Source organism: Canis aureus, unplaced genomic scaffold (assembly GCF_053574225.1).
Source record: "Canis aureus isolate CA01 unplaced genomic scaffold, VMU_Caureus_v.1.0 NW_027326501.1_RagTag, whole genome shotgun sequence".
Classification (NCBI taxonomy): Eukaryota; Metazoa; Chordata; class Mammalia; order Carnivora; family Canidae; genus Canis; species Canis aureus.
This window is the reverse complement of record NW_027554419.1, coordinates 301,851-323,525: the sequence shown is the minus strand read 5'-3', so window position 1 is coordinate 323,525 and position 21,675 is coordinate 301,851.

The window sequence follows — 21,675 nt, the reverse complement described above, 5'->3', positions numbered from 1 at the left end:
GGGATCCCACGGCCTGCCCTAGGTCAGCGACCTGGATCTGTGGGGCACGCCCAGGGCCCAGGAGGCCACATCCAGCTTTGAGAGGGCTGGCTCACCCTGGGGCCAGAATCCAGGGCTAGCCAGGACCATGGGGGCCTGGATCCCATTAGTCTTTGTGTTGGGCCTGGGGGGGGCTCAAATCAACTCAGCCCCCACAGAACGCAGAGCCAGGTCAGCCCAGATCCCTCTGGGTTAGGGGCTGGTGTCCTGTGCAGGGTGTGCCCTCCCTCCAGGAGGCACAGTGGGCGGAGGCAGGGCCCAATGTGTCCTCTGCTCCACTCACCTGCACCCACCATTTTGGGGATCCCTGCCTTCCCTCCTCCCTGCAACACCTGGGTTCTCTATGGGACACCCAGGCTTCTGATGGGAGCAGGGTATGCAGAGAACCCTGGGGAGGCTGAGCATGTCCCACCGGGCAGCTCCACTGGGTCCTTCTGGGGGCCGATGGTGTGGGTGTGGATGGTGTGGGGCAGGGATATGACTGTGGTGGTATATTAGTGCGGTACAAGTATTAGCTAATGAATCAATATTAAAATAGTCGCATTAACCAAAGACCATACGTTATTCAGATTTCCTTAGTTTTTGCTAAGTTACCATTACTCATATCCCATTCCATTTGTCCTCATGTTTTCTTAGGCTCCTCTGGATTGTGACAGTCTTTCAGCCTTTCCTTGTTGTCGTTGAACTGGAACACTTTGAGAAGTAGAGTATTTTGTAAAATATACCTCAGTTGGGACATGTCTGTTGTTTATCTCATGATTGAACTGTTTTTGTGGATTATATACAGAGAGATAATACCATTTTTATTATATAAAGGATAGATATTATCAACATGATTTATCAGTCTTGGTATTGATCTGATCATCTTGCTGAGGTAGTGTTTGTCAGCTTTCTCCATAGTAAAATGATTCTTTTTATTATTATTATTATTTACTATCATTTTTATATTAAGATTTTCATATTATATTTTGTAGAAGGAAGTTACTATGTGTATTCGACACATAAGAGTGGGAGGCTATGCTAATCAACTTGAGGGTGGAATGTCTGCACAACTTCTTTGAAATTATTCTACATGGGAGATTTCTCTTCCTTCTGGGTTTGTTTGTTTGTTTCTTTTTCAGGATGTTATTTATTTATTTGAGAGAGAGAGGAGAGAAAAACCATGAGCGAGAAGGGCAGATGGAGAAGGACAAGCAGGTTCCCTGCTGAACAGGGAGCTGCCTTGGGACCTGGATGATGATCTGAGCCTAAGGCTGAAGGTTAACTGACTGAGTCAACCATATGCCACTTTTTCTTTCTTTCAAACTTTTTTTTAATAATAAATTTACTTTTAATTGGTGTTCAATTTGCCCACATACAGAATAACACCCAGTGCTCAACCCGTCAAGTGCCCCCCTCAGTACACGTCACCCATTCACCCCCATCCCCGCCCTCCTCCCCTTCCATCACCCCTAGTTTATTTCCTAGAGTTAGGAGTCTTTATGTTCTGCCTCTCTTTCTGATATTTCCCACACATTTCTTCTCCCTTCCCTTACATTCCCTTTCATTCTTATTTATATTCCCCAAGTGAATGAGAACATACAATGTTTGTCCTTCTCCGATTGACTTACTTCACTCAGCATGATACCATCCAGTTCCATCCACGTTGAATCAAATGGTGGGTATTTGTCGTTTCTAATGGCTGAGCAAGGCCCACCTTTTCTCTCTCTTCATCTTCTGAGTCTCCTATGATATGAATGTTATTGTTTTAATAAGTGGCTGAGTTCCCTATGTCTGCCTTTGTGGTCCATAACCTTTCTTGTTTTGAAGGCATCCACTTGGGACTGCATCTCAGTTATAGCATTTTTATCATTGGCCTGACTAGATTTTAGTTCTTTTATTTCTACAGTAAGGGATTCTCTAGTTTTCTTCTGTGCTCTTTTTCCAGCCCAGATGCTATCTTTATAATCATTGTTTTAAACTGTAGTTAGACATCATATATGTGTATTGATGAACTTCCTGGCTGTGAGTACTACTTCATGTTATTTTATGGAGTTGAATTTCTCCATCTCACTATTTTTTTTCAGAAAAGAAAGAAGGAAGAAAAAGGAAAACCAAGAAAAACAATAACAACTACCCTCCCCCCCCAAAAAAAACACCAGATTATTTTGGCCTGCTTGTTAAAGATTCTAAATCCCAAAATAAGAAACACAATTAAAGTACCATGGTAGTAAAAGTAAGAAATATATAAGGTACATACATAAAAATTAAATTAAGCAATTAATAAAATAGAATCAAAGAAAATAAATGAAAATAAAGCACAAAGTACAAAGGAAGCTACACCCTACTTTCCAGGCAGAGCTGAGGCTCTGCTGCCTCTGTAGTCTGACAACTTGGTGGCATTGAGTGGTCTGTGCAGGGTTCGGGAAGGGCCTTGGCGCTGATTCTCAGGTGCACATCTGCCTGGGAGATGCACCTGCGGGTCAGAGGCTGGGTGGGTGTCATCGCCTCTGGCCTCCAGTGGGCGGCGCTGTGCTGCTCCCTTAGACTCCACGCTGATGGGCGGGATGCGGGTGGGGACACTGGGTCCTCTGACTCTGGGGCTGAGCATCCCCCCCCCCATCTGTAGGGGCCTCGACAGAAGAGCCGCCAACCCCCCGGGTCTCCGCTGCTTCTCTCAGAATCCTGCTTTTACTCTGCGTGCATCTGAGCTTCTTTTGGTTTTGATTTTTTTTTTTTTTACGTTTTTATTTATTTATGATAGTCACACAGAGAGAGAGAGAGAGAGGCAGAGACACAGGCAGAGGGAGAAGCAGGCTCCATGTACCGGGAGCCTGATGTGGGATTCGATCCCGGATCTCCAGGATCACGCCCTGGGCCAAAGGCAGGCGCCAAACCGCTGCGCCACCCAGGGATCCCTGGTTTTGATTTTTTATCTCAGACTGTTTTGCCCAAGATTGGGAATCTGGGATACCACCGAGAAGCTGACACCGATGCAAACACACGAGGGTTTATTTACAAGCTCGAGCTTGTGTCTAAGTGCACCCGACATAGCGGAGCAGGGACTTGGACCCCGAGATGGGTTTTAGCTTAGTTTTAAGGGCTGGTCTTGGGACCTCCAGGAGGGCTGGAGCAATTCCTCAAGTTCTGTTTACATTTTGATATGGGGCCTTCTAGGGCATTGAGCTCTGTTCTCATTTTAATAGGGGCTTCCTGCCCTTTGCATGGACTCAGTTTTTATTCTATTGTGGGAATTTCTAGGGCATTAAGCTGTAAACAGCAAAGGTTCCACAACTGGAAGGGGAACTCACACTGTCCCTATATGCTGAAGATGTGGTACTAGAAACAGGAAACTCGAGAGCCTCCACCAAGCCTCTTAGAACTAACGAGTGAGTTCAGTAAAGTCAGGGGACACAAACTGACCCTACAGAGCAGAGTAGCCTTGCTGTATCCCGACAATGAGCACTCAGGAAGGAAATGAAGGACGTTACTCCCTTCTCAGGAGCATCACAGAGAATAAATAATGAGACTGAACCAAAGGAGCACAAGCCTTGTGCACTGAGCCATACCAGTCTCTGGGAGCCCTTCCTGGGCTCGTGGGGTGGGAGCCTCATCTTGGAAAATGTCTGCAGTTCCTGAAGCCACCCTCAGTTTCAATGTCATTTGTATCAAAATCATGGTGGCAGATCTTAGAAATAGGAAAAAAAAAAAACCTTAACATCCATCTGCCCCCACAAATGACCCCGGAGAGGAAATCAGTATTGGAGAAGCAGGACAGAGTGGGACATAGCACTTTCCTATTTCAAACGATGTCACAGAGACACAGGTTATAGCAGTGTTGTTCTCGGGCCCCTGGCTGGCTCTGTCGGTTAAGCATTCGACACCTGACCTCATCTCCTGTCCTGACCTTGGGGTCCTGAGTTCTAGCCCTGGGCTGGGCCATGGACGAGGCATGGAGTCTACTTAAACAAACCAGAGTCAAGGGTGGTGTTCTTGACATAAGCTGAAGGAGCAGAACAGAGAGTCCAGAAAGAATTGTGCTCTGATACAACTGATTTTTTTAACTTAATTTAAACCCAATTAATTAACGTATAGTGTATTATACTTTCAGAGGAAGAATTCAGGGATTCACCAGTTGGAGATAACAGCAGTGCACATGACATCACATGCCCTCTTTCATGCTGGTTCCCTATGATCCCCTCACCTGTCCCCGACCCTCCAGCGACCCTCATTTTTTTCCTATAATTAAGAGTCTGTATTTCCTGCATCTTTTTTCATCTTATTTGTTTTTCCTTCCCTTCACAGATGTTCATCTGCTTTGCTTCTTTAATTCCACCTATGAATGACACCCCACGGTCATTCTCTTTCCCGACTGACATTTCACTTAACATGATTTCTCTAGTTCTATCCACGTCATTGCAAATGGCAAGATTTCCTTCTCTTTGATAGCTGAGTACCGTTCCTCTCTCTATGACCATCACCTATCTCCCATCCTCTTTATACATCATCTGCCTGAGGGTACCGAGACTCCTCACACAGTGTGACTACTGTGGACATGGCTGTTGTGGACATTGGGGTACAGATGTCCTGAGTCTCACTGCATCATTATCTTCGAAGTCAGCTCCTGTCACTGCACCTGCTGGTCGCAGGGCGGCTCTATTTGTACCTTCCTGAGGAGCCTCCACACTGTTTCCAGGGTGGCTGCACCAGCCTGCGTTCCCACCCACAGTGGAAGAGGGTTGAGTGAGTTTTGCAGGACTTGCTCAAATTCTGGTCCACATTTCATTTTGCGGTCTGTGGGCTCCAACTCCTTGTCCTTAAGTATTTCTGGGGAAGCCGGGTGTTGGGCTCCGTTTCAGTGAGATATTTCCGATGCTAACAGGCCACAGGTGGAGCCTGGAAGGAGACAGGTGCCGCCCCGTGCACCAGCAAGCCACCTCCTACACAGCTTCCTGCAGTGCCTAGCATCCCAAAGGGGGCGCCCGAGACCAGGCCCCACCCAGGGGACCCGCATGTGCAGTAGGCCTCCTCTGCCAGCATTAACAGGAGCCAGCCTGTGCTGGGGAGGCCTGAGGAGGACATGGGGACGCATCGACCCGGATAAGCCGCAGCCTCCTCAGGTCGCTCAGGGAGTCTAAAGGGGGACATTGGGCTGCGTTCACGCTGACAGGAGCCCGGGTCTCCTCAGGACCCGCAGTGAGGCTTCTGGAAGATGTGGGCCCGCATACACCCTGATAGGAGACCCTGGGCTGCCTCAGGACTCGCGGGGAGGCTTCAAGATATTGTGGGCCCGCATCCACGCTGACAGGAGACCCTGGGCCACCTCAGGACCTGCGGGGAGGCTTCAGGAAGATGTGGCACCGCGTCCACGCTGACAAGAGCACTTGGCCGCCTCAGGACCCATGTGGAGGCTTCAGGAAATTGTGGGCCCACATCCAGGCTGACAGGAGCCCCTGGGCCGCCTCAGGACCCGCAGGGAGGCTTCAGGAAGATGTGGCACTGCGTCCACTCTGGCAGGAACTCCCAGGCCCCTCAGGATATAAGTTGAGGCTTCTGGAAGCTGGGGGCCGCATTCAGGATGACAGGAGCCACGGCCTCCTAGATCCATCGGTGACAATTCGGGAGTATGTGTGGTAACGTCCACACAACAGGACGCTGACTTCCTCAGGACCCCTGGTGTAGTCTTCGGGAAATATGGGGATGCGTCCATGCAGACAGAAGAGCCCAGCCTTCTCAGGGCCTCTGGTGAGGCCTAAGAAAGATGTGGGTGCTGCATCCACACTGACAGGAATCTCTGGCCTCCTCAGGATGCACTGTGAAGTTTTGGGAAGATTTGGGGCCACGTCCATGCTGACAGGAGCCCCCAGCCTCCTCAGGGCTTATGGTGAGGCTTGAGGAAAATGTGGGTCCACCTCAACACTGACAAGACCCCCGTTGTCCTCAGGACCTGCACTTTGGCTTTGGGATATATGAGGCTGGGTCTTTGCTGACAGGAGCCCACAGCCTCCTCAGGACCCACGGTGAGTGTTCTGGGTGGCGTGGGGCCATGTCCAGGCTGACAGAAGCCCCCGGCCTCCTGAGGACCTGCTGCGAGGCTTCCAGAGGATGTGAAGCATAGTCCACAGTGACAGGAGACCCGGCGTCTTCAGGACCCACTGCCTATGGCTCAGGAACATGTGGGGCCACGTGCACACTCACAGGAGCCCGGTTTCCTCAGGACCCCCTGGAGGACTCTGGAAGTGCCATTGGGGGCCACGTCCATATCAGAAGGGACTCCTCAGAATCACAGAGTAAGTGAATGGGTAGAATGAATGGTTGGGTCAAAGGAGGGGAGGCAATTGGTGGTTAGCCTTACGTTAGATGTTAGGTGTTAGTGATTATGCTTATGGTTATGGATTAGAAGTTAGGGTGAGGGATAAGGGTAAGGGTCAGTGGTTAGGAGTTAGGATGTGGGTTAGGGCTAGGGACAGGATTTGGTGTTAGGGTTAGGGTTTAGGCTTTAGGGATTAGGGCAGGAGGTTCGGAGTTGGGGTTAGTGTTATGGTTAGAGTTAGGGTTGAGCTTAGGTTTGCAGTTAGGGTTAGGGGTTAGGGTGTGAGTTATGGTTAGGGGTTAGAGTTAGGGGTTTGAGTTAAGGGTTAGAGTTAAAGCTAGGGCTAGGTTTAGGGTTAGGGCGAGGGTTAGGATTAGGATAGGGGTTAGGGCTAGGGTTAGGGTTAAGGTTTGGTTAGGGGTTAGGGTTAGGGTAAGGTCAGGGTCAGGGTCAGGGTACGGTTTTGGAAAAGGGTCAGATATAGGGTTAGGGAGTGTATTAGGGGTTGGTTTTAGGGTACGGGTTAGGGTACAGTTTGGGGTATGAGATAGGATTAGTATTTAGGGTTAGTGTTATGGTACAGGTTAAGATTAGGAATAGGATTTGAATACCTTATTTTAAGGTTACGTACGGTTAGAGGTTAAGGTTCAGGTTAGATTTAACGTAGGGTTCAGGGTTAAGGAAACCTCAGTTTAGGTGAACCGACGTTTAGGAGTTAGGGTGAGGGCTGGCAGGAAGGTTCAGTGAATGTGTTTCGGTCTTGGGGTTTGTGTTTGGTTTTCGACTAGTGATAGGTCTTGTTTAAGGGTTAGGTTAACATTAGGATTAAGTGTAGGGTTAGGGTTATGTCTGTGTATGGTTAGTTTGGGTCTTGGCATGTGCTTGCATTGGGACTCCTAGTATCTTGGGCAGTTTAGTTTTATGCACTCTATTTAGGTTTTGGGTTCAAAGATAGCCTGACTCCACCAAGTCAGTGTCCTCACCCAGAGAATCAAAATCCAGGCTTTTACTTGGGTGAGAATAGGCATGGCAGTCTTCTCCCGAGCTGAGGTAAGGAGGGGTTTTGTGGCTCTAAATACTCTTTATTTGGATTTTCAGTTGCCTTTCTGATTTTATCTCTAGTGTGTACATGTTTCATCAATACTACCAATTATAATTTTAAAGTTTTACTTGAAGTCCTCTTTGTAAACACAGTATGATATAGTTTCAGGTTTACCACATAGTGATTCAACCCTTGGATACAACGCCTGGTACTGGTCATAGGTGCCCTCCACTATCCCCATCCCCTGATTCCCCATCCCCCCCACCTTCCTCTGGTATTTATTAGTTTATTCTCTGTGGTTAAGAGTGTGTTTTTTTGTTTGCTTCTCTCATCCCCCCTCTGCCCCTTTGCCAGTTTTTTTGGTTTCCTAATATTCACATGTGAATGCAATTGTATGGTATTTGGTATCTGTCTTTCTATGACTGACTGAGTTCATTTAGCATAAGTCCTTTCCACTTCTCCCACGTCATTGTTAATGGCTTCATTTCATCCCTTCTGATGACTGAGTGATGTCGCAGTGTGTATATTTACCACATCTTTCTGCCCATTCATCTGCCAATGGACATCTGTGCTGTATCCTCAGTTTGGCTGTTGTTGATAACGCTGCTACAAACACTGGGCTACGTGTCCCTCTTGGAATCTACTAAATGACTTTTGTATCCTCGGGGGAAATACCTAGCTCTGCAATTTTGGAATCGTAGTGTAGCTCTATTTTTAACTTCTTTTTTTATTTTTTTTATGATAGTCACGGAGAGAGAGGCAGAGACACAGGCAGAGGGAGAAGCAGGATCCATGCACTGTGAGTCCGACGTGGGATTCGATCCCGGGTCTCCAGGATTGCGACATGGGCCAAAGGCAGGTGCCAAACCAGTGCGCCACCCAGGGATCCCCTATTTTTAACTTCTCGAGGACCTTCCACAGTGTTTTCCACAGTGGCTGCACCTGTTCGCATGCCCACCAGGAGTGTAAGGGGGCTACCCTTTCTCCAAAGCCTCAAGAACACCTGTTGTTTCTTCTCTTGTTAATTTTAGCCATTCTGATGGCTGTCAGGTGACATCTTATTGTGGTTTTGATTTGCATTTCCCTGATGATGGGTGACGCTGAGTGTCTTTCGGTGTCTGGTGGCCATCTGGATGTCTTGTCAGAGACAAAGTCCATTAATGTCTTCTGCCCATCTGCAGTTGGATAATTTGTGTTTAAGATGCTGAGATTTATATTTGCTTTACGTATTTTGCATACTAACTGTTTATTGGATGTGTTGTTTACAAATATCTCGTTTCATTTTGTATGTTGCCTTTTAGCGTTGGTTGTGTCTCTCAATTTGCAGAAGCTTTTGAAATTGATGAAGTCCCAATAGTATTTTTGCTTTTGTTTCCCTCAACTCAGAGGCATATCTAGAAAGAAGATCCAATGGCCAACGTCAAAGATGTTCCTGCCTATCTTTTCTCCTTTGTATGGTTTCAGGTCTCACATTTAGGTCTTTCATCCATTTTGAATTTATTTTTTATATATATGGTGTAAGAAAGTGGTCCAGTTTCATTCTTCTGCGTGTGGCTCCCTGGTTTTCCCAACACCATTTGTTCTTATCCTTGGGTCAGGTTAGGGTTTTTTGAAGAGACTGTCTTTGTGCCATTGGATATTCCTTCCTGCCTTGTTGTCGATTAATGGATCATAGAGTTACAGGTTTGTATCTTGTTTCGGCTTTGCATTCTGTTCTATTGATCTAAGCGTCTCCTGTTGGGAGATTCTTGAGTGCTGATTCAATATCTTTGCTGGTTATCTGTCTGTTCAAGTTTCTTATTTCTTCATTTCTCCTTTTTGCTATGTTATATATTTCTAGGAATTGATCTATTTCTTCTAGGTTCTAGGTTGCTGGCATATACTGTTCATCATATTCTCTTATTATCGTTTGTATTTCTGTAGTGTTGGTTGTTATTTCTCATTTCTCATCTGTGATTATATTTGGATCCTTTCTCATCTTTTTATCTTGTTTCTTTTTTAAAGATTTTATTTATGGATTCATGCGAGATGCAGAGAGGCAGAGGTATAGGCAGAGGAAAAATGAGGCTCCATGCAGGGAGGCTGATGTGGGACTTGATCCACCAGGATCCTGGGATCATGACCTGAGCCAAAGCACATGCTCAACCACTGAGGCTCCCAGGTGCCTTGCTGATTCAATTCTTTTGCTAGTTATGGGTCTCTTCACATTTTCTATTTTTTCCTATTTCAGTTTTACTCGTTTGCACATTTCTAGGGATTTGTCCATTTCTTCCTGGTCTCCCAGTTTGTTAGCAGATAATCTTTCATAGTATTCCCTTATAATTGTCTTATTTTTCTGGTGTTGATTTTGATCACTCTTCTCTCTTTTGTGATTTCATTCATTTAGTTCTTTTCTCTTTTCTCATTCCTAAGGCTGGATAGGGTTTGATCCATTTTATTAATTATTTTGAAGAAATAGCTCTTAGTTTCGTTATTCCATTCTAATGTTTTTTATTTCTGTATTTATTTCTGCTCTCATCTTTATTTTTTCCCTTCTTCTGTAGGCTTTAGGATTTGTTTGCTATTCCTTTTCCAGCTCCTTTAGGTGTAGGGTTAAGCTGTGTATTGGATACTTCTTGTTTCTTGAGGTAGGCCTGTATTGCTATGTACTTTCCTCTTTGGACTGCCTTTTCTACATCCCAGAGTTTTGGAGAAACATGTTTTCATTTTCATTTGTTTTAAATTTCCTCTTTAATTTCCTGTTTGCTCCATTCATTCTCTAGTAGGATGTTCATAATCTCCATGTATTTTTGGTCTGTCCAAATTTTTTCTTACTGCTGACTTCGAGTTTCATAGCGTCATGGTCCGAAAAGGTACAGGGTGTGATATCAACCTTCTTGTGCCTGTTGTACCTGTTGAGGGCTGATTTGTGGCCCATGATATGATCTGTTCTGGAGAATGTCCCATGTGCACTTGAAAGGAATGTGTATTCTGCTTTAGGAAGAAATGTTCACTATATCTGTTGAGTCCCTGTGGTCCAGTGTGTCTAGGCTATTGTTCCCCTGTTGATTTTCTGCATAGAAGATCAGTCCATTGTCATTACTGGGTAGGTGTTAAAATCCCCTGTCATTGTATCATTATCAGTGAGTTTCTGTACGTTTATTGGTAATTGGGTCCCATATTTAGGTACTCCCATGTTGGCAGCATAAATATTTAGTTGTTTGATCCTGATAGAGAGTCTTTTTAATTATGAAATAATGCCTTCCTTCATCTCTTCTTACAGTATTTGTTCCTTCTTTTTGAGATTTAAATATTTTATTTATTTATTCATGAGAGATACACAGAGGAGCAGAAGCAGAAACATAGCAGAGGGAGAGACAGGCTCCCCAAAGGGATGTCAATGTGGGACTCGATCCTAGGATCCCAGGATCACCCCCTGAGCCGAAGGCAGATGCTCAACCACTGAGCCACCAGGTGTCCCCCAGGGTTTGGTTTCAAATCTAGTTTTTCTAATATAAGTATTGGTCCTCCAGCTTTCTTTTCATAACCATTAGCATGATAGATGATTTTCCATCCCCTGACTTTAAAATTGCTGGTGTCTATAGGTCTAAGGTGAGCCTCTAGTAGGCAGCATACTGATGGATCCTGATTTTTTAATAACAATTTTATTTTTGAGAGCATGAGAGAGAGGGGGGCAGAAAATTAGGCAGGGAGAGAAGAATGCTCCCCACCAGGAGCGCAATATGGGACTCGATCCCAGACTCCAGGATCACACCCTGAGTCAAAGGCAGAGGCTCAACCCCTGAGCCACCCAGGCATCCGGATCCTGTTTTTTAAGCCACTCTGGCACCCTATATCTTTTGATTGGAGCATTTAGTATCAGCATTCAGAGTGCTTATTCAAAGATATGAACTTGTGCCTTGTTGTTAGTGGTAGAGTTGGTGTTTCTGGTGACGTTCTCTGGTCCTTTCTAGTCTTTGTTGCTTTTGGTATCTTTTTTTCCCCCACTAGAAGAGTCCCTCTTAAAATTCCTTACTGGACTGGTTTAGCGGTCATGAACTCCTTTATACTTTGCCTGTCAGGGAAAATCTTTCTCTCTCCTTCTCTCCTGAATGACACACTTCCTGAAGAAAGAATTCATACAAATTGGACTCCAATATAAAGAAAGTTAAAAACATAAAATAAATTTTTGCTCGTATGACTGAGGAAAATGGCATTTAGGAGGAAAACCAGACGCTGAAAGGGAGGAGGACAGATTTCACCATCCTTAGCCTTCACTGGGACCTGGTGTCCTTTCCTAAGCCCCCCCCCCTCTGTAGGATGCTTCCTGCCCCTCTGCGGTCCTTTTTGGAACCCAGCAGGCACATCTCCATGCCTCCAGCACCTCTGCAGTCGTGGTTTATAGCGTCTTCCATGTATCCTATTGGGGACCACGGTGTCATGTATGTAACCATCCAGCTGCTGTTTGACAGCATTGGGGTGATTCTGACTTTTGTTCGTTGTGGGGTGTGTGTGTGTCTATCACATGAATCTATGACGTGTAGCTATCGGATCCTCTGGCTGGGTCACGCAAAACCCCGAAACGGTTGGTACAACATCATTTTTGGTGCTGGCGCTGGGTGGCTAGCTGGGCTCGCCTGGCTGACCCGGGGCTCGCTCCTGCAGTGAATTTCAGCTGGAGGTTCAGCTGAGGTTGAAGGACTGTCTCGGCCAAATTACCATGTCCGACAGTGTGTCTCGCCGAGCGCCGGCTGCTTCTATTCTCACCGATGCCTCTCCAGAAGGGAGTCAGACCTCAGGGCAACCCTGGGGGGAGCTCCTGAGGAGTCGGGTACCCATGGCGGGGAGCCCTGGGGCGGCCTGTGTGTGGAGGTCAGGGTGGGAACGGGGCTGGGTTTCTTTGGTCCCCTGTGCTGCCTGGCTTTCAGGCCGAGCCCCATGTTCACCCAGCCCCTACTCACTAGGGCAAGGAGGGTGCCCTCCACACGCTGGTGTGAGAGATCCAGCACCACAAGGTGTGCACGCTGAGTCCACCTGGTGAGCATTGCCCAGGCGGGGAGCTGCAAGTTGGGACACAGGAAATTTAATAAAAATCCCCTACCCCTGGACAAGCAGCGCAGGACTGATTCCATTTTGTGCTACACCCGCCACCTCCCTATGACCCCAACATGATCTGCTTATGGCTTAAGGCGCTGCCCCACCCGAGTCAGACCGCTGGGCAAACCCTAATTGGAAATCGGCTCATAACAATGTAACCCTGCTTTGTGCCCCCCAAAACTGTGAGCCAATTGTGACCAAAGTAATAGGCCAGCTCAAGTGGATACTATAGGGTAAGGTGTAATTCAATCAGCCTCTTGTTTGTGGACCAACATGACTGTGCAAATTTCTGCATATCCCACGGTCCACTGCCCCTATAAAGCTGCTATGCCTCTTAGTCTCGGGGTCCAAGTCCCTGCTCCGCTGTGTCAGGTGCACTTGGACCCAAGCTACAGCTTGTAGAGAAACCCTCAGGAGTTTGCATCAGTGTCAGCTCATCGGTAGTTTCTCAGATTCGCAGTCTTGGGCACAACACAAGGGCCTGCTGTCCTGACATCCCTTCCAGGGCCACTCTGAGCGCCCCACAGTCCTTCAGTGCCCCAGGCACACTGGCACGGGGATGCAGGGAGGGGAGTACGTGCCCCGGAACCGGGCCAGCCTCGGCCCCCTGGACAGAGGGAGCACAGACCCTCCAGGTCGCTTTTCACAGACCCTGGTGACCTGAGGCTCCCTGGCTGTCACTCTGTCCCAGGCCCTCCTGGCCCATGGGGCACAGGCTGAGTCTGAGTATAGTCTGTGTGGTCCTGACCCTGGCATCTGGCCGCCCCTGGAAGGCACGTGGGGACATCAGCTGTGCCTTGCAGTGCCCATGCAGGGGCTGTTGGGGCCTGGGTGGTGCCCCCTCCTCCTCTCTGGGGGTCTCTCCATGCCCCATACACAGAATTCTGGGAGACACAGAAACAGGCTGGCTGTGCATTTTCACACCACAATACTTTATTGACATTCTACAGCAAATGGGCTCAGAGCGGAGGGTGCATGCCTTCCCCTGGGAAGGGAGACCATTTTGTCCTTTAGGGGAGGACAAGAATCACATGGGTGGGGGGGCAAGTGCTGGAGTCCCCTACCGGGGAGCATGTGTGGACTCCGGGTGGGGGCGTGTGTCCTGAGGTTTCAGCATGAGAGATGGTTGTGAGGACAACAGAGCTGACCTTGACCTGCAGCTCATGGGTTCCTGCACTGGGTCCCCGCAGGGCAGGTGGATCCCAGTCGTGGGACCCCTGTTGCCCCAGCACCTGGAGGAGCCTGCCTCCTGGTGTGGGTGTGGGTAGGGTCCACCGGCCTACCTCTGCTCTCCCCAAGCTTGGGTGTCCCGGGATCCCCAGGGCTGCCCTAGGTCAGCGACCTGGATCTGTGTGGCATCCCCAGGGCCCAGGAGGCCACATCCAGCTGTGAGAAGGCTCGCTCAGTGTAGGGTCAGAATCCAGGGCTAGACAGGGCCATGGGGGACTGGATCCCATTAGTCTTTTTGTTGGGCCTGGGGCGGGGTCTCAAATCACCCCCACCTTCACAGAGCCTGGGGCCAGGCCAGCCCAGATCCCCCTGGGTTATGGGCTGGTGTCCTGTGAAGGGTGTGCCGCCCTCCAGGAGGGACAGTGCATCTTCTGCACCACTCACCTGCACACACCCTGTCGGGGGCCCCTTGTCTTCGCTCCTCCCTGCAACCCCTGGGTATTCTATGGGACCCCCGGGCTTCTGATGGGAGCAGGATATCGAGAGATCCCCGGGGAGGCTGAGCATGTCCCACAGGGGGCACCTGCACCGGGTCCTTGATAGGGGCTGATGGTGTGGGGGTGGATGGTGTGGGGGCATGGTGTTGGGGTATAGTGTGGGTGGGGATTGTGTGGGGCTGTGTGGGTTTGAGGGGGATGGTGTAGGTGGGATGCCATGGGGAATGATGATATAGGGGGATGGAGTGGGAGTGGGGAATGAGGGGGATGTCATGGGGGGCCTGCGGACACAGGGCATCCCCTTCCTCTAAGATGCACAAGGAGATGTCTACACTTAAAGGCAACCCCAGTCTGGGGTTTGCTGTGACACCTGCCCCTGGGGCGGGGTGTGGTCATTGCAGGACCCTGGCTGGACCGGGGGCATTATCTGGGGTTCATCATACTATCTGTGTTTTCAAATTGCAAAATGTCTCAAATTAAATGCATAGAACTTAGAAATATATAAATCTCCGAGAGTGGGTGTCACTCTGACCCGTCCAACCCTCATGGGATCGATGTGTATCCTGCTCCAGCCGTGGCCATGCCGCCTGGCACCCAGGTCCATTTCCTGCCCCCCCACGTCCCCCACCCCATCCCCTGCTACTCAGAGGACCGTCCCTCTCCCCTTTGGGGTTCAGCTCCCATGGCAAGCCCCCTGACTCAGAAGCCCCGTTTTCCCTACCCAGAATCCCCCGGTCCTCCACTGGGTCCTGATCCCCCCTGGCCCTTCAACCTCACCCTACCCCGTAGTAGTCCCAAAATATGATGTGACTGCTGAACGTCCTGTTGACGTCCAGGTCCACCTGCGTGATGTCTCTGGAGGAGACCAGGTCCTCCTCTTTCATTTCCTGCGGGAAAACCTGGGAGGAGGAACTGGCATCAGGGATACAGACCCCGACCTGTCACCAGGTGCTCTCCTGGGCAGGGAGCCCTGGGGCCACCATGGGAGTGTGTCCTGCCGAAACCTCCTTCTATCCCCTGGGAGTCCAGGGATGGCGGGAGTGCCCACCATGCCCGTGGAACTGTGTGAGGGCCTGTGCCCAGCTGTGGTGGGTTGGAGGTGACAGAGGGTCAGCCTGGGTGGGAGGGGACAGGAGGTCAGTCCAGGTGGGGAGGGTTCATGCGGGTGTTGTGTCCAAGATTGCGAATCCGAGAAACCACTAAGGAGCCGACACTTTGCAAACACACGTGGGTTGTTTTACAAACTCAAGCAAGGGTCCAGGTATACCCCACACAGTGGAGCAGGGACTTGGACCCTGAGGAGGGTTTTAGCTTAGTTTTAAGGGCTGGTCTCGGGGACCTCCAGAAGGGCTGGAGCAATTCCTCAAGTTCTGTTTACATTTTGTTATTGGGCCTTCAAGGGCGTTAAGCTGTCTTCTCATTCTAATCGGGGCTTCCAGCCCTTGGCTTAGGCTCAGTTTTTATTCTATTGTGGGGCTTTCTAAGACATTAAGCTGTCAACTTTTGTTTTATTCCAGTAACTGAAGTAATGCAAATTTCAGCTTTCTTCACAGGGGCCTGGGATTGCTGGACGTGTGCTAATACTGAACTTAAAGTAGAATGGCCGTAATGTTCTCGGCCTCCATGCATCCCGTCCTGTCCTATCTAGCTCATGCCCCCCTCCCTGGAGCTCCTAAGAGAGAAATTGCAAATGACCTCAGCCTGGCAGCCTGTGTTCGGGGACAGGCCCAGGGATTTGGGATCAGGAAGACCTGGGGCGCGGGCGTCCCGGCAGTGCAGCAGGATTCGATGCTGCAGAATCTTATTCCCTAAGGCTATCTTGACAACTGACTTTGTACATAGAAAAGTTCTCCTTTGTCTTTAAAACTTGAGGAGCGGGATCTCTGGGTGGCGCAGCGGTTTGGCGCCTGCCTTTGGCCCAGGGCGCGATCCTGGAGACCCGGGATAGAATCCCACATCAGGCTCCCAGTGCATGGAGCCTGCTTCTCCCTCTGTCTGTGTCTCTGCCTCTCTCTCTCTCTCTCTCTGTGACTTGGGACTGCATCTCAGTTATAGCATTTTTAACGATGGCCTTACTAGATTTTACTTCTTTTATTTCTACAGTAAGGGATTCTCTACTTTTCTGTTGTGCTCTTTTTCCAGCCCAGATGCTATCTTTATAATCATTGTTTTAAACTGTAGTTAGACATCATATATTTGTATTGATGGACTTCCTGGTTGTGAGTACTACCTCATGTTTTTTTATGGAGGTGAGTTTCTCCATCTCATTATTTTTTCCAGAAAAGAAAGAGGGAAGAAAAAGAAAAACCAAGAAAAACAATAACAACTGCCCTCCCAAAAAAAACCCACCAGATTATTTTGGCCTGGTTGTTAAAAGATTATAAATCCCAAAATAAGAAACACAATTAAAATACCATGAAACTAAAAATAAGAAATATATAAGGTACATAAAAATTAAAATAAGGCAATTAATATAAAAGAATCAAAGAAAATAAATGAAAATAAAGCACAAAGTAGAAAGGAATCTAGACCCTACTTTCCAGGCAGAGCTGAATCACTGCAGCCTCTGTGGTCTGACACAATGGTGGCAGTGAGTGGTCTGTGTGGGGTCTGGGGATTGGCCATGGCTCTGATTGTCAGGTGCACATATGCCTGGGGGATGGACATGCGGGGTCAGAGGCGTGGTGGGCGTCAGCACTTCTGGCCTCCAGTGGGCAGTGCTGTGCTGCTCCCTGAGACTCCGCGCTGATGGGTGGGATGCGGGTGGGGACAGTGGGTCCTCTGGCTCTGGGGCTGAGCATTCCGTCCCCCAGTCTGCAGGCCCTCCACAGAAGATCACCAAAGCCCCCGAGTCTCTGCTGATTCTCTCAGAACCCTGCTTTCACTCTGCCCATGTCCGAGCTCCTTTTGGTTTTGTTTTTTTATCTCAGACTGTGGGCCCAAGATTGTGAATCTGAGAAACCACCAAGAAGCCGATTCTGATACAAACACATGAGGGATTATTTACATGCTCGATCTTGTGTCCAAGTATACCCGACACAGCGGAGCAAGGACTTGCCCTGAGGAGGGTTTTAGCTTAGTTTTAAGGGCTGGTCTCCGGGACCTCCAGAAGGGCTGGAGCAATTCCTCAAGTTCTGTTTACATTTTGATATGGGGCCTTCAAGGGCATTGAGCCCTGTTCTCATTCTAATAGGGGCTTCCTGCCCTTGGCCTGGGCTCAGTTTTGATTCAATTGTGGGGCTTTCTAGGACATTAAGCTGTAAACAGCAAAGGTTCCACACCTGGAAGGGGGACGTCAGTCTGTCCCTATATGCTGAAGATGCGGTACTTGAAACAGGAAACCAGAGAGCCTCCACCAAAACTTGTTAGAACTTAGGAGTGAGTTCAGTAAAGTCATGGGACACAAACTGACCCTACAAAGCAGAGTAGCCTTGCTGTGTCCCGACAATGAGCACTCAGGAAGGAAAGGAAGGACGTGAAGGCCTTCTCAGGAGCATCAAGGAGAAGAAATAATGAGATTGAACCAAAGGAGCACAAGACTTGTGCACTGAGCCATACCAGGCTCTGGGAGGCCGTCCTGGGCTTGTGGGGTGGGAGCCTCATCTTGTGAAAAAGTCCGCAGTTCCTGAAGCTACCCTCAGTTTCAATGTCATTCCTATCAAAATTATGGTGGCAGATCTTAGAAATAGGAAAAAAAAAAAAACTATAACATCCATCCCCCCCAACATATGACCCCGAACAGCGAATCAGTACTGGAGAAGCATGACAGAGTGGGATGTAGCACTTTCCTATTTCAAATGATATCACAGAGACACAAGATAAAGCAGTGTGGTTCCAGGCCTCTGGCTGGCTCCATCGGTTAAGCATACGACTCCTGACCTCACCTCTGGTCCTGATCTCAGGGGTCTTGAGTTCTAGCCCTGGGCTGGGCCATGGACGAGGCGTGGAGCCTACTAAGACAAACCAGACCCACGTGGGGTGGTCCCGGCATAAGCTGAATGAGCAAAACAGAGAGTCCAGAAGGAAATGTGCTCTGATACAACTGATTTTTTTAATTTAATTTAAACCCAATTAATTAATGTATAGTGTATTATACTTTCAGAGGAAGAATTCAGGGATTCAGGGAAAAATTATCTCACCAGTTGGAGATAACAGCAGTGCCCGTGACATCATGTGCCCTTCTTCATGCCGGTCCCCTGTTATCCTCCCCCCTCCAGAGACCCTCAGTTCGTTTCTTATCATTAAGAGTCTGTATTTCCTGCATCTGTTTTCATCTTATTTGTTTTTCCTTCCCTTCACAGTAGTTCATCTGCTTTGCTTCTATAATTCCATCTATGAGTGACACCACACGGTCATTCTCCTTCCGACTGACTTACTTCACTTAACATGATCCCTTTAGTTCTATCCACATCATTGCAAATTGCAATATTTCCTTCTCTTTGATAGCTGAGTACCATTCCTCTCTCTATGACCATCATCTATCTCCCATCCTCTTTATCCATCATCTGCCACAGGGCACCGAGTCTCCTCCCACAGTGTGGCTACTGTGGACTCGGCTGCTGTGGACATTGGGGTGCAGGTGTCCCGAGTCTCACTGCATCTGTATCTTCGGAGTGAGCTCCAGGCCGTTCACCTGCTGGTCGCAGAGTGGCTCTATTTGTAACTTCCTGAGGGGCCTCCACACTGTTTCCATTGTGGCTGCACCAACCCGCTGTCCCGCCCACAGTGGAAGAGGACGAGGAGTTTTGCAGGACGTGGTAAAAGTCTGTTCCACATTTTATTCGTGTGCTGTGGGCTCCAATTCCTTGTCCTTAAGTATTTTTGGGGAAGCCGGGTGTTGGGCTCCTTTTCAGTGAGATGTTTCCGAAGCTAACAGCCCCAGCTGGAGCCTGAAAGAGGCAGGTGCGGCCCATGAAGCACCCGCTGCCTCCTACACAGCCTCCTGCAGCACCTGAGCATCCCGCACGGGGCGCCCGAGACCAGAACCCTCCCATGGGGCGCGCATGTGCAGTAGGCCTCCTCTGCCTGCACTAACAGGAGCCAGCCTGTGCTGGGGAGGCCTGAGGAGGAGGTGGGGACGCATCTATTATGATGAGCTGCAGCCTCCTCAGGACCCGCAGGGAGTCTTCAGGGGGAAATTGGGCCGTGTTCACGCTCTCAGGAACCCCGGTCTCCTCAGGACCCAAGGTGAGGCTTTAGGAAAATGTGGGCCCGCATCCACCCTGTCAGGAGCCCCTGGGCGCCTCAGGACCCGCGCGGAACTTCAGGAAGATGTGGGCTGACATCCTCACTGACAGGAACCCTGAGCCTCCTCAGGACCGCCGGGAGGCTTCAGGAATTGTGGGCCCACATCCATGCTGACAGGAGCCCCTGAGCAGCCTCAGGACCCGCGGGGAGGGTTCAGGAAGATATGGGCCCGCATCCACGCGGACAGGAGCCCCTGAGCAACCTCAGGACTTGCGGGGAGTCTTCAGGAAAATGTGGCACCACGTCCACTCTGGCAGGAGCTCCTGGGCCCCTCAGGACATAAGTTGAGATATCTGGAAGCTGGGGGCCGCATTCATGGTTACAGGAACCCCGGCCTCCTCAGAACCCTCGGTGACGCTCTGGAAGGACTTGGGGCCACATGGACACAACAGGACACTGACTTCCTCAGGACCCCCGGTGTAGACTTTGGGAAATATGGGGATGTGTCTATGCGGACAAAAGACCCCAGCTTTGTCAGAGCCTGTGGTGAGGCCTAAGAAAGATGTGGATGCCGAATCCACACTGACAGGTTTCTCCGGCCTCCTCAGGATGCACTGTGAAGGATTGGGATGATTTGAGGCCACGTCCATGCTGACAGGAGCCCCAAGCCTCCTCAGGTCTTATGGTGAGGCTGAGGAAAATGTGGGGCCACGTCAAGACTGAGAGGACCCCCGTCCTCCTCAGGACCTGCACTTTGGCTTCGGGACACATGAGGCTCCATCAAGGCTGACAGGAACCCACAGCCTCCTCAGGATGCGCGGTGAGTTTTCAGGGGATGTGGGGCCATGTCCAGGCTGACGGGAGCCCCGGCCTCCTGAAAACCTGCTGTGAGGCTTCCAGAGGATGTGAGGCATACTCCACGGTGACAGGAGACCCGGTGTCCTCAGGACACGCTGACTATGACTCTGGAACACGTGGGGCCACGTGCGCACTCACAGGAGCCCAGCTTCCTCAGGACCCCCTAGAGGACTCTGGAGGTGCCATTGGGGGCCACGTCCACATCAGAAGAGACTACTCAGAACCACAGGGTAAGTGAATGGGTGGAATGAATGATAGGATCAGGGGAGGGGAGTCAGTTGGTGGTTAGGCTTAGGTTAGATGTTAGGGGTTAGTGATTATGCTTATGGTTACGGATTAGAGGTTAGGGTGAGGGATAAGGATAAGGGTCAGTGTTTAGGAGTTAGGATGGGGGTTTGGGTTCCGGACAGGATTAGTGTTAGGGTTAGTGTTAAGATTTTAGGGATTAGGGGGATCCCTGGGTGGCACAGCGGTTTGGCGCCTGCCTTTGGCCCAGGGCGCGATCCTGGAGACCCGGGATCAAATCCCACGTCGGGCTCCTGGTGCATGGAGCCTGCTTCTCCCTCTGCCTATGTCTCTGCCTCTCTCTCTCTCTCTCTGTGACTAGCATAAATAAATAAAAGTTTAAAAAAAAAGATTTTAGGGATTAGGGCAGGAGGTTAGGAGTTGGGGTTTGGGTTATGGTTAGATTTAGGGTTGGGCTAGGTTTGCAGTTAGGGTTAGGGGTTAGGGTGTGAGTTAGGGTTAGGGTTAGGGGTTAGAGTTAAAGTTAGGGCTAGGTTTAAGGTTAGGGCGAGGGTTAGTTTTAGGATAGGGGTTAGGGCTAGGATTAGGGTTAGTGTTTGGTTAGGGGTTAGGTATAGGGTCAGGTCAGGGTCAGGGTACGGTTTTGGAAAAGGGTAAGAGAGGGTTCAGCAGTGGGTTCGGGATTAGTTTTAGGGTACGGGTTAGGGTACACTTTGGGGTATGAGATAGGATTAGTATTAGAGGGTTAGTGTTAGGGTATAGGTAAAGGTTAGGAATAGAATTTGAGTACATTAAGTTAAGGTTATTGGTAGAGGTTAGGGTTAGGGTTAGATTTAAGTTAAGGGTCAGGGTTAAGGGTTTAGAATAGGTTTAGGAGTTAGGGTGAGGGTAGGCAGGAAGGTTCAGTAAATGTGTTTCGGTCTTTGGGTTTGTGTTTGGTTTTTGATTAGTGATAGTTCTTTTTTTTAATTTTTATTTATTTATGATAGTCACAGAGAGAGAAAGAGAGAGAGGCAGAGACATAGGCAGAGGGAGAAGCAGGCTCCATGCACCAGGAGCCCGACGTGGGATTCGATCCCGGGTCTCCAGGATCGCGCCCTGGGCCAAAGGCAGGCGCCAAACCGCTGTGCCATCCAAGGATCCTGTGATAGTTCTTGTTAAAGGGTTAGGTTAACATTAGGCTTAAGTGTAGGGTTAGGGTTATGTCTGTGTATGGTTAGAGTTTGGGTCTTGGCATATGCCTGCACTGGGACTCCTAGCATCTTGGG